The sequence below is a fragment of the Piliocolobus tephrosceles genome, chromosome 13, assembly GCF_002776525.5.
Source record: "Piliocolobus tephrosceles isolate RC106 chromosome 13, ASM277652v3, whole genome shotgun sequence".
Lineage (NCBI taxonomy): Eukaryota > Metazoa > Chordata > Mammalia > Primates > Cercopithecidae > Piliocolobus > Piliocolobus tephrosceles.
In genome coordinates, this window is record NC_045446.1 from 5,581,209 (window position 1) to 5,592,423 (window position 11,215).

General features: G+C 52.8%; 1 protein-coding gene across 1 annotated transcript in view; it reads left to right on the plus strand.

The window, feature by feature from the left end:
- The first annotated feature begins 554 nt into the window (after positions 1–554).
- LOC116418426 (carnitine O-palmitoyltransferase 1, liver isoform-like) overlaps positions 555–11,215 on the plus strand; it is a 29,507-nt gene continuing 18,846 nt past the window's right edge. The window contains exon 1 of the mRNA XM_031933957.1: positions 555–731. The gene's annotated coding sequence lies outside the window, so the exon portion shown is untranslated. The remainder of the gene's footprint in view (positions 732–11,215) is intronic.

Sequence of the window (11,215 nt, forward strand, 5' to 3'; positions counted from 1 at the left end):
CCCACTATCCGGTCTATCACTCCCCACCCTTTTTTTTTTTAGAGCCGGGGTCTCCCTACGTTGCCCAGGCTGGCCTTGAACTCCTGGCTTCAAGCGATCTTCCTGCCTCAGCCTCCAGAGTAGCTGGGATTATAGGCGCGCGCCACCACTCCCGGTGGATCGGTTGCTCCTCAGCTCAGTGACGTTGGGCAACTTATTTCCTGGCCCGCCACCCTTGTCTGCATAAAGGAGTTGGGGGTGAATACCATCAGGGGGTGCCTGGAGCATCACACGGGGCAATGCCGATAAGCCGCGAGCATGAGCCAGGCACATAGCCAAGCATTTTATGCGCACAGCCTCCACGAGATGACTCATTTTACGGATGAGGAAACTGAGGCTCGGAGGGTGAGGAATTTCGTCCTAGACCCCATTCCGGCAGAGGTCGAGGACGCGAGCACCCGCGGGAGCCTCAGTTTCCCTCCCCTTCTCGCCAGGCGGACGCCCCGCCCCGCTCAGGCCCCGGGTCCGCCCTCCGCGCGCCGGGAGTCCCCCGCCCGCCGGCGCCGCAGCCGGACCCGCCTCAGCCAATCCGCTGCCGCCGGCGTCGGGTGCGCTCGGCCTCACCCGCGGCCCTCCTTTCCCGGAGCCCGCTCGCCGCTCGCTCACTCAGCCGCCGCTGCCGCCGCTGCCACCGCTGCCACAGCCACCGCCGCCGCCGCCGCTGCCGCTGCCGCACCTCCGTCGCTGACTCGGTGAGGCCCGGCCGCGCGCGGTGGGGAGGGACGGAGCGGCCCTGCGGGCTGCGGGGGCCGGGCACGGGCGGCGCGCGGGGCTGCCGGGAACCGGACCTGGTGGGGGACCCCGCCGGAGAACCGGGGCGCCGAGAGGAACCCCGGTATTTCCCCCGGACGGCGGGGTTGTGGAGATCCTGGACCCGGAGAGGGACCGGGGCTCGCCATGTCCCGCAGGGGATTGGGTCTGGGGGCCCGCCGGGGGTCGGTCCGTCAGCAGGCGGGTCCCGTGCGGCCGTGGGAGGGATGCTCGGCCCTCCGGACTTGGCTGGAGGCCTCCGGCCCGGGGCCAACGGGGCCACCGGCTCCCTTGTCTCCCACTCCTTAATCCGCCCCGGACTGGCTTGAGTCTGAGGGTCTGACCGGGGGTCGGTCTGCCTGCGGGTGGCCGCGGGAGGGATGCTGGACGCTCTGGATGCTTTCCAGGATGCCTTCGCCCGGGGCCAGTAGGGCCTCCGGCTCCTGTCCCTGCCCATCCCACCCCGGCTCCGGAGAGGATTGGGTCTGAGGGTCCGCCCGTGGATCGGTCACCTGCGGGCAGGTGCAGTGCGGCTGAGGGAGGGATGCTTGGCCCTCGGGATTCGGCAGAACGCCGCTGACCCCATCCCAGCGCCCGTCTCCCCGGTCCTCCTCCCCAAGCCCGCCCTCGCAGTGCAGCCGTCGGGACACGCCCTTGGCGCAGGGACTCCAGGCGGGGTCCGAGCGCTGCCGTGAGCAGGATGAGGGTGCCGGGCCCCGTGCCTGCTTGGGAGCGCCCCGCAGCCTCTCCCGTGCAACGCTGGGTCAAGGGCAGGTGGGCTCGGAGCGCGTGCCCAAGGTCGTGCCGGGCCGGGAGCTGCGGGGCCGCGGGAGGGTGGGGGTGTCACGTGGCCGGGCCCTGGCGAACTTGGCCTGCGAGCCCGACGGTGCGGTCAGGACCACGCGGGGCAGCCCCATCTTGGAGCCACCGCCGCAGCCAGCCAACAGCCGGCTTCTTTCGCTTTGTCAGGAAAGGCCGTGGGTCAGCCTCTTAAAAATGTAAATCCGCCCTTGGCTTTCCTTAAAGCCGCAGGACTCAAAGATGAGGGCTGATCTTACTTAAAAAAAAAAAAAAGAAAGAAAGAAAGAAAACAACTCAGAGAGTTAAAATCCCAACTAACTACCAGGTTAAATACGTAACAGAGTTAATATTCCCAACTCGGCACAGGCTTTTGGTTCCTCTCGGCTCCGTGTGTTATAAAATATTTAAGAACAGATTTTAGTAGGAAGCCGGTAACTTTGTAAGTTACCGAATAAAATGAAAATCGGTTTTACCTTTTGCAACGGTGTATTTTGTTACACCATTTTCTTCCACAGGTGTCTGGTTTCTGGTCATTCCAGATATGCAAGCATGTTTATTTCCAAGCCACACACCAAGTGAATAAAAAGTGGCTGAGCCCTGGTCTTTTATTTATGTCAGGAAGCACCCCCACCTCCGGGCCTTTCCAAATTCTTTAAGGCAACTCTAACCGAGTAAACGTAGCAATAAATTGAGGACATTAGTGTCTCTGAGAATGCACACCGCTGAGACCAGCGAGCATCCAGCTGTCATTTGGTCTGGGGATTCTTTGGGTTGGTTTTGCCTCAATACCAAGAACCTGTGGACTGCTTTTCGCATGTAAGTTACTGGTTTCCTTCCTGTGAAGCATTGCTGCCTCGACCTTGCACTTGAACTCTTATCTTAACAGTTGGAATCAAACAGTAAAAAGGGCCAGGTTTGGGAGTGCACACACTTTGTTTCAAAGTGGCAGAAATTAGCATCATGCACAGGCCAAAATAACGTTTCGAGTTGGTACTAAACACAAGCCGCCTACCCTGGGGCAGAGAATTAAACTGGGTTCCTTCCGATGCTGCTGCGGCGGCTGTCTTTGGCCCCGGCCCCGGACCAGTGGTCACCGAGCGGTCAAGCTGGGCCTCCAGGGAGTCCTGGAACGAGGGCCTGCCCTTACCCAACCCTGGCCCCGCGTGCCCATTCATAAAAACACTGTCAGTTTTCACTGGGGCTTCACAGTGAGCCCCTTTTAGACGCGCCCTGGGCTCTTGAGCGCGGTGCCTGCGTTTCTGGCTCGCTGGATGCAGCATCTGTCATCAGAAGCACTGAGCACCTAGCTGTCCCCAAAGTTGGGCACCGCAGGGCTCGACCTTTCCACGGAGAGGTGCGTTGCATTTCTCCCGCTGTCGCTGGGGTGGCCACAGGGACGGGCGCCAGCTCGCTCCGGAAGGTCTCTGTGGGCACGGCGGGTGGAACAGGATCCGAGCGCCTGGGACGCGCCAGCCCGGGGGCGGGGCTGCTGCTGACCTTTCCCCTACTTTTCTCAGCCGTCACGTGACGCCCGCCCGGGGCTTGGGGGAAGGGGCGGGGCGCGAAGCCGCAGTTGCTGGCGGTGCCCTTCCGAGGACGCGTTCCAAGCAAGCAATTAAACTTGCTGCCCGAAATCTAAAGGCGCAGGGGCGGTGGCAGCGGCGGCAGGAGGCGGAAACCGGCGCCTGCGCTGGCCAAGGGCTGCTTCTGCACTTTGATCGTTTGCATTTTTTCCTTTGTTGGAAAAAATGTTTAGTCACTCTGCATGGTTATTATTGGCAGGCCAGAGTTCTGTTGCTGGTGGAAGCCTGAACTTGAATTCCGGAAGAATTGGTGCTTTGAGAATTAAAATGGCTGTTCGAGATTGTGTTGGAGAGATTCTCTCCAACACACTTTAAAGAGGCCCCAATTGTCTTCTGCCAGTCTTGAGCTTTTCTTGTGAAAACTTTTGTTGTTGTTGTTTTTACAAATAAGCGATATAAGCACACGATGCAGAGTTAAAGAGGCACGAGTGGGCCTGGACTCGTGGCTCACGCCTGTAATCTCAGTGCTTTGGGAGGCCAAGGTGGGAGGATTGCTTTGAGGCCAGGAATGTCCAACATGGGCAACAGAGCCAGACCCCGTCTCTACAATTAGTAAGGCCCGGTGGAGTGCATCTGTGGTCCCAGCTACTCAGGAGGCTGAGGTAGGAGGATGGCTTTAGCCCAGGAGGTGGAGACTGCAGTGAACTATGATTGCACCACTGCACTCCAGTCTGGGTGACAGAGCCAGATCCTGTCTCTATTTTTTTTTTTTTTTTAAGGTGCAGATACAGAGTCCCTCTCACTTGGTTCCCCTCTCCAGATGCCACCACTATTACCAGTTTCTTTGACGACATGTACAGGATATGTTTTTTAAACAAATTGATTGCTTAACACAAGTAAGGACTTTTTTCTGCTTGCTAGCTTCAAATATTTGTTACCTTGTGTAAATTTCAACTTTTACCTCATTCAAATGTCAGGTGAAGGTTGCATCCCCAGCAGGCCCTGGGCTGAGGCCAGCTGCCTGTTTGGGTAACTTGATAGCCTCAGAAGTGTCTGTCGGCCTTTGCCTTTGTTTTGGTGAGGATTGTTCTTGGGTCCAGAAACATCTTTGGAAGTTAACAATGAAAGAAATGATGCTGCTGAGTGAGGCGTGCCTCTCCGGGGTGGGCAGGAGGATCACGGTCACCTTGGAGGGTTGGGCAGTAGGGTGGGTACCGCTCTGCTTCCTGAGGGATATAGCTTAGGCGTTGGACCTCAAGTTCTTTAGGTTAAGAAAGGAAGGCTTCATACTCCTGATGCTGGTGGTTTGTGGTACCCAGCCCGAGAGCTGGAGAGCCAGCCTGCATTCTTCTTGTTCCCTAAGCCCCTACATGCGGCCGGGGCTAAGTGCTGCTACTTCTTCCTAACTCGCCCTTACACTCGCCTTCCTCATTGTTTCAGCGGCCCAGAGCAGACATTCAGATATGTGTTGAAGGAATGGCAGAACATTTGAGACATCCTTTCTTTTCCTCTTTTTTATTTTTTTTAGTGACAAGGTCTTGCCCTGTTGTCCAGGCTGGAGTGCCGTGGCACAATCATAGTGCACTCCTGGCCTCAAGCGATCCTCCCACTTCAGCCTCCCAAAGCACTGGGATTAGAGGCATAAGCCCCCTCGCCCTGCCCGAGGTACCCTTTTTCCACTCTGGATTGCCACAACCTCCTGACGAAGGGCACTGCTATTTCTGTTTGTGTTATGGGAAGTTCCTGTGAGGGAGGCAGGGAGTGGAGGAGCATTTGGGTCCCCCCTCAATGCACCTTCACACTGCTACTGTGGCTGAGGACGTCTGGACCCGAGACCACGTCCCTATTCTCTCCCCACAGCAAGCTGCTAGCTCTCTGTAGTGACGTCTGCTTTGCCCACCAGCCCTGGCTCAATCTGGGGGTCCTGTGGTCGTCGAGTCACATTGAGTCACCACAGAGAGCGTTCCTAACGCTGTGTTCTGACGCCCTGGTGAGGAGTAAACTAAATAACCTTGAAGAAACTGTCAGCCGAGCACTGTGTTCTTCTCCCAGCACTTCAGGAGGCCACGACGGGTGGATCATGAGGTCAGGAGATCGAGACCAGCCTGGCCAACATAGTGAAACCTCGTCTCTACTAAGATACAAAAAATAAGCGGGGCATGGTGGCGCACGCCTGTAGTCCCAGCTACTCGGGAGGCGGAGGCAGGAGAATCGCTTGAACCTGGGAGACGGAGGTTGCAGTGAGCCGAGATCACAATCATGCCACTGCACTCCAGCCTGGTTGACAGAGCAAGACTCTGTCTCAAAAAAAAAAAGAAAGAAACTGTCATATGCTATCACTGAAATTTGGCTTTTTATCAAATGATTCGTCATTTATAAAAGCATTTATCCCTGATTGGCCAACTGTCATTTCCTCCAGTACCCTGAAAAAGATTGAATACATGAAGGTTTGCTTTCCTTTTTCGTTCTTTCCTCCCTCTCTTCCTTTCTCCCTCCCTCCCTCCTTCCCTCCTTCCTTCCCTCCCTTTCTTTTCTTGGATATTTGGTTTCATTTTTCTTTCTCTCTTTTCTTTTTTTTTCCTTACTTTCTTTTGAGGAAGTCTCACTCTGTTGCCTAGGCTGGAGTGCAGTGGTGTGGTCTCAGCTCGCTGCAGCCTCCGCCTTCTGGGTTCAAGCGATTCTCCTGCCTCAGCCTTCCAAGTAGCTGGGACTACAGGTGCGTGCCACCATGCCCAGCTAATTTTTGTATTTTTAGTAGAGACGAGGTTTCACCGTGTTGACCAAGCTGGTCTTGAACTCCTGACCTCAGGTGATCTGCCTGCCTCAGCCTCCCAAAGTGCTGGTATTACAGGCATGAGCCACCGCGCCCGGACTTTTTTTTTTTTTTTTTTCAGAGACAGGATCTTGCTTGGTTGCCCAAGCTGGAGTGCAGTGCCGTGGTGCCATCATGGTTCAACATAATCTCCCATTTGGGCTCAAGGGATCCTCCTTCTTCAGCCTCTTGCATAGCTAGGCCCACAAGCACGTGCCACCACACCTGGCTAATTTTTTATATTTTTTGTAGAGACAGGCCTCACTATGCTGTCCAGGCTGGTCTTGAACTCCTGGCCTTAAGTGACCCTTTTACCTTGGCCTCCCAAAGCGTGGCGATTCCAGGCATGAGCCACCATGCCGGGCTTCCTGGTTTCTTTATACTTCTTCACATACACACAGTGGCTAAGATCACATTTGTCTGTATTTATCTAACCATTACTTATTGACGTGGTGCACTATAAGGTCTGAATTTGAATTGGCTTAATTTTTTTTTTTTTTTTTGAGATGGAGTCTCGCCCTGTCGTCCAGGCTGGAATGCAGTGGCTCAATCACGACTCACTGAAGCCTCTGCCTCCTGGATTCAAGCAGTTCTCCTGCTTCAGCCTCCTGAGTAGCTGGGATTATAGGCACGCACCACCAAGCCTAGCTAGTTTTTATTTTTTAGTAGAGATGGAGTTTCATCATGTTGGCCAGGCTGGTCTCAAACTCCTGACCTCAAGTGATCCGCCCAGAATTGGCTTAATTTTTACAGTACCTGGTAAGACAGGGTCTCGCTCTGTCATCCAGGCTAGAGTGCAGTGGCATGATCATAGCTCACTGTAACCTCAAACTCCTGGGCTTGAGCGATACTCCTGAGTAGTTGGGACGACAGGCATGCACTACCCACACTTGGCTAATTTATGTATGTTTTGTAGAGATGGGGTCTTGCTACATTGCCTAGACTGGTCTCAAATACCTGGGCTCAAGCGAACTTCCTGCCTCCGCCTGCCAAAGTGTTGGGATTATAGGTGTGAGCTAGCATACCCAGTCCAGAATTCCTTTGATTTTATTATTTCTGTTTTTTGAGATGAAGTCTCACTCTGTCACCCAGGCTGGAGTGCAGTGGCATCATCTCAGCTCACCACAAACTCCACCTCCCAGGTTCAAGGGATTCTCCTGCCTCAGCCTCCCGAGTAGCTGGGATTACAGGCACCCACCACCACACCCGGCTAATTTTTGTTATTTTTAGTAAAGACGAGGTTTCGCCATGTTGACCAGGCTCGTCTTGAACTCCTGACCTCAGGTGATCCACCTGCCTCAGCCTCCCGAAGTGCTGGGATTACAGGCGTGAGCCACCGTGCCCAGCCCAGAATTCGTTTTATAACCTGACAACCCATTATATTGACCCTATAAATGTGAATAGTCCGTCATGATAAACTTCAGTACAGGAAATTCACTGTGTGGCCGATTTAAATAATGTGAATATTGAATGATCAGTCATGAATTCAAGGTGCAACCTTTCATAATGAGAGCTCCAGGCTGGGTGTGGTGGAGCACACCTGTAGTCCCAGCTTAGGCTGAGGCAAGAGGATCTCTTGAGCCAGGAGTTCAAGGTCACCCTCAGCAACAGAACAAGACCCTGTCTTATAAAAAAATAAATAAATAATGAAAATTCCTTCACCTTTCTTGTACATGAAACCCTCCAAAAAACATAAGGTGAGTCTCACATTCTCACTTCTAAGGTGCCTCCGTCGGGTTTGGGAAACAATTTTTTTGTTTTTTTGCTTTTTTGAGATGGAGTTTCGCTCTTGTTTCCCAGTCTGGAGTGCAGTGGTGCGACCTTGGCTTACTGCAACCTCCGCCTCCCGGGTTCAAGCAGTTCTCCTGCTACAGGCACCCACCACCACGCCCAGCTAATGTTTTGTAATTTTAGTAGAGATGGGGTTTCACCATGTTGGCCTGGCTGCTTTTGAACTCCTGACCTCAGGTGATCCACCCGCCTCGGCCTCCCAAAGTGCTGGGATTACAGGCAGGAGCCAACACACCCAGCCAACTTTGGGAAATAACTTCTATTTGTGTATATACACATTTACTGGAAAAGTACAGGGGCACCATTACAAATACGCATATCTGCAATTGAATAACGATGTGGCTCACGCAGTGCGGAGAGCACGCACCCACGCTTGCCCAGTGAACAGGAGCTGCTGCTTTTCTTCCTTCCCATTATTGCTAATTTTTGCCTGCACCTCAGTTCAGAAGAGCCATGAACTTTACTGCACGCGCTTGCTAGTTTTAGGGAAACCCCTGGGCTGCTGATGTCCTTCCAGAGCCTTCCTGGTACTTCCCTTGAAGTTCTTTGGGCAGCAGTGAGGAGGCCAGGCCAGATTTTTGCCACCTTGGAAGTCATGCATGTTGTGAAGGTGGTTTCCCCGGACTGGAGCCAGTCCCGGAGGCCCGCTCTAGCTTTCTAGCCAAGCGGAAACTTCCCAGGCACTGGTCACCCGGGCATCCAAGAATGTGTTGTAGATGATAAGAGAACTGCCCTGCCCTTCGCCAGAGACACTGCTTCCGACTCTGCCTACGATGCCGCCTCCAGTTTTTCCAGGGATGGGGCCCATGTCATCCAGCCTCACACTTTCTCTTTTCCTAGAGGCCCTGCCTGGTACTCCTGCTGAGCTAAGCTGTCGCTTCCCAGGCTAACCTTTTCTCAGAGGATTTCCAACACAGTTGTTTACCGCTGGAGGAGATGAGCAGCTGCTAGCTAGGTTTGAGTAGAAGGCAGAGCCTGCTCCTGTGTGCGTGGGCACTGTGCAGTGGGAAGACTGTAGCATGTGGATAATTTTACAGTTGGCGCTGATGGTGTTTGTATTTACTGGAGTTTTATTGCTGGCTGCAATCTCATCATTTTGGTTACAACAGTGACCTAATTTTATATCTGTGTTGTAACTGTAGGAATCCTAAGTAGAACGTTTTGTATAGTACCTACCACTTTGCTTGGGGATTTAAGAGTACAAGTTTTGGAGTTGGACCTGGGTGTTTTTTTTTTTTTGAGACGGAGTCTCACTCTGTCGCCCAGGCTGAGTGCAGTGGTGCAATCTCGGCTCACTGCAACCTCCACCTGCCGGGTTCAAGAAATTCTCCTGTCTCAGCTTCCCTAGTATCTGGGACTACAGGTGCACACCACCATGCCCAGCTAATATTTTGTATTTTTAGTAGAGACTGGGTTTCACCATATCGGTCAGACAGGTCTCGAACTCCTGACCTCAGGTGATCCATCTGCCTCAGCCTCCCAAAGTGCTGGGATTAGAGGTGTGAGCCACCATGCCTGGCCTGGGCCTGGGCCTGGGTTTGATTTCCAGCCCTGCTATTTGCTGGCTGTGACATTGGGCAAGTTTCTTGACATCTAAGCCCTGGTTTTCTCATTAGTACATGGAGGTAGCCCTATTACCCATTTCCTAGGGTGCTAGCGAGAATTAAATGATCTAATGCTAGTCAGATACATCAATATAAAAATATATATGGGTCACATTGTCTAGCATATGCCAAAGGGTTTGGTAAAAGGAATGTTCTGAGTTGGGTGCAGTGGCTCATGCCTGTAATCCCAGCACTTTAGGACGCCGAGGTGGACGGATCGCTTGAGGTCAGTTCGAGACCAGCCTGGTCAACATGGTCAAAGCCCATCTCTACTAAAAATACAAAATTAGCCAGGCGTGGTGGCGCATGCCTGTAATCCCAGCTACCTGGGAGGCTGAGGCAGGAGAATCACTTGAACCCAGCAGGCAGAAGTTGCTGTGAGCTGAGATCATGTCACTGCACTCCAGCCTGGGTGATGGAGCAAAACTTCATCTCAAAAAAAAAAAAAAAAAAAAAGAATGTTCTTTATCTTCATTATTAAGAGCACAAAAAGGAATCTGTATATCTGTATGTCTTACCTACCTACCTTCCTACCCACCTGTTAGTATCTCCATACCTGTTGATTGCAAGGCTATGTTGAAAGACTTCTGCCCCACTCATAAATTATTTACATATTTCAGTTGCTATAAAGACCATTTTCTTGGAAGTCTGTTATCACGCACCAAGTTTTATTGTTTGTTTTATATTACAGAGGCAATTCCCATATCTCCGTTTTCCTTGGGCGTGTTTTGAAACCTGGCAATGCACGGTGCATCAAACTGACCTTTCACCTGCTTTCCTCGGCCACCTGCCCGTCTCAGCTCTGCAGGATTGTGGGTGCAGGGGTGGGGAGGTTTGCTCAAAGGGCATAAGGACCTGTGTCATAGTTGGCTTCTTGATTATGTGGCCAGTGTTAGGATTCATAGGCCAATGGCTTCGAAAGAGGTGAAAGGTTTTGGTTAAAAGGAATTGATTATGGAGAAAGAGAACAAAGTGAACACTTTCAAAACACAAAGTAGCAGAGCAGTTTATTGGCCAAGGATTTGGGGAATATTGAGCAAAGTTGTAAAAATGAAGATAACCGTAAGCAAAATGGAAGATGTGTTATCACCAGACCCCCAATTGTTCATGTAGCATTCAGTGTTAGAGAACCGTCTGTAGTCTTCAGGATTCGATTCGGATGACACAAGGATTCAGGTCCTTGAGAAGTGTGTTTGGAAGACTGGACACGGAACTCACAAGTGAAGGTCGTTTGCCAGCCGGTGCAGGTGACATTGATAAATGTCTCTTGTAGAATTTCTTGGGGAGTTTGGATTCATGGGCTGCCCGCTAAAGGGCTGGCAGCTTTAAGCTAAGTATGAAGAAAGGAGAAAACAGAAATGGAAAAAGAGCTGAAGGGCTCCCAGCTGCGAGCCAGTTAGTGGCACAGGTCCAGGCTGGTGGGCCTGGCGGAGGGGCAGGTGACAGACAGAGCTGAGCTTGGGAGGCGGTGGGAACAACCACGGAGGAGGTAAGCTGGAGACGGGACAGTGGATTTGTGACAGCTGTGATGAAGGGGTTGTGGCCTTGGTTGGGGCCTCTTATTCTGCATCTCTGGGTGGTTCCGAGAGCAGATTAGCATAAGATGCTTAAGTGCTCTGGCACAGACCTCAGTGACGAGTCCCTTCATAGCCTCCAGGATGGCACATGGCCTGGCTCCCATGCTCCACCTGGGAGTTGCTGGACACCCAGTGTGCTCTGGGCAAGGAGGTCTGTGTGAGCTCCCAGCAGGGCAGGTGGGCTCCAGGTGGGCGATCTCCACCCCACACCCCCCAACCCCGCTCAGCCTCCCCCACTCCCCAACCCCGCTCAGCCTTTCTGTTTTTGTGAGACAGGGTCTCACTCTGTTGCCCAGGCTGCAGTGCAGTGGCACAATC